The sequence below is a fragment of the Oratosquilla oratoria genome, chromosome 44 (genome assembly GCF_046742065.1).
Source record: "Oratosquilla oratoria isolate Oo_2021 chromosome 44, ASM4674206v1, whole genome shotgun sequence".
In the NCBI taxonomy this organism is placed as follows: domain Eukaryota; kingdom Metazoa; phylum Arthropoda; class Malacostraca; order Stomatopoda; family Squillidae; genus Oratosquilla; species Oratosquilla oratoria.
This window is the reverse complement of record NC_134820.1, coordinates 23,915,898-23,917,804: the sequence shown is the minus strand read 5'-3', so window position 1 is coordinate 23,917,804 and position 1,907 is coordinate 23,915,898.

The following is a 1,907-nucleotide window of genomic DNA, read 5'->3' as shown; positions in this document are numbered from 1 at the left end:
TCCTATTTTCATAATGGAAAAATCGGTAGATATAAAGTTGTTTACCAATATCACAGATCCAATTCTTGTGCCATTGGATACCTCCTTTCATTAAGAGTATTTTAAAATCCATAAATACGTACCGGAGGTTAAGTAACGTCAGTAGCGATTTTTTAAATATTTTTGTGTTCTTTGGCGGGGGCTGCAGTGCCACAGACTCACCTAACCTAACTAATTCTTATTGTCATTGTTCAGAGTAACTCTTTCCTCATATCCTCAATAACTTTTAGATATTGGGTGGAGCTTCTCGTTCAATCAATAGGGCTAACAGAAGTGGCTATGCGATGTTTTGGTCTTGTTTCCACTTTTTAGTCCTCGACACTCCAACCAGAGCTTCAGTTGACGGTTGGAATAACTGTCAATACGATGAATGTCATATTTTATTGATTCTAACGTAGAAATCGCTGATTACGGTAAAATATTCAGGGTTTCTTCGACCTCTGTTTTATGATCATAACTTTGTCAACCTTGTGGGCGGCATGTTCAGGCTAATATTACCGCCACCGGGCATATGCCCCCCCCCCGGGGGGCATTTGCCTCCCCCTTCCCACGACATATGACACCCCACCCCCCCATGTGAGGGCCCTCTGCATGTAGCAGATAAATGTTAGGAGTAGAAGAATACAAACATGCAGACATTCCTAGTGGTTTTATTTTTCTTGCTATAGTACAGACCTATATAACACTGTTTTATTCTTTTTCGTGTCAAGAACAGTAGCGTATTTAGTTTTGCCTCCAATGATTTATCAAGTAACATTGTTTTCTATTTAGTATAGAAGCTAAGGTGCAAATACATGAAATTATATTTTTGTGAAACTATTTATTGAAGTTGAAGTCTTTGTAATTGCCATGGCTTTTTTTTTTTTATCTTGAAAGGTAAATACTCAAATTTTGAAGAAGAAAAAAAGTGTCTTGAAATAACACTGGTGAGGTGGCAAATCGTACAACAGAGCTGGGACGTTTCTGCAACTACGTCTGACAAACGCAAACTCCGCAATTGCGGAAACCCAATTTCATTGCTGATCTGCAGTCGTTGTATTATGTAATGAATGCAACATTGTTATATTTCTGTTGCGGAAACATTATCCGGAACACACTTTGTCCGCAACAGGTTTTCATCATTACCAATGCCCGCGATTCCGGATCGCAATCTTGCACACTCCATCCAAGCGACGCTGACGCACAGCATTGTGAAACACAGCGTAAAGACTGAACTAAGTTAGATTAATTGATCCAACTGATGCAGAATGTAACTAAACTGATTCCTCATTCCTAGAGGGGAGACAGAGAAGATTCTTCCTTGTTTCCTTCCAAGATTTTTATCTATTTTCATTTTTACCTATTTAGCTGTCTATTTTATTTATTTATGTATGTATTTATTCATATTAAGTTCAAGTGGTGATCGCATTTCTTTTGGTCGTGATTAGTAGTAAATGTGGATGGTGATGACTCGTGGTAGACGTCGCTTTCATGCAAGCGACGACAAATAATATTGTCACTGATTTGAATGATAACGGAACCGGCAGACATGACTTGTAGCAATGGTGAAGGTATGAGCTGATGGTTGATCTGGCAATTTATAAAAGAAAAAAGAGAGAGAATGACCATGCTAACGGAGAACAATTGTGACATTTGCGAAGAGTACATAATATTACACATTATTGTTAAAAAAAAATCACACCTCCATTCTCTACACTTGATTCGAAAGCGATCGCCATTGGCCAGTTAAGAAAGAGGGCGTTCCTTGATTTACCAGACAGGCAGACAGCGCAACGGACTTTACTCGTTTCAGACACCCAAACCCGCTGTTGCACCAATAATTTTCTTCACAAAAGTCTTGACTGAATTACAACGGAACCACTGTAAGA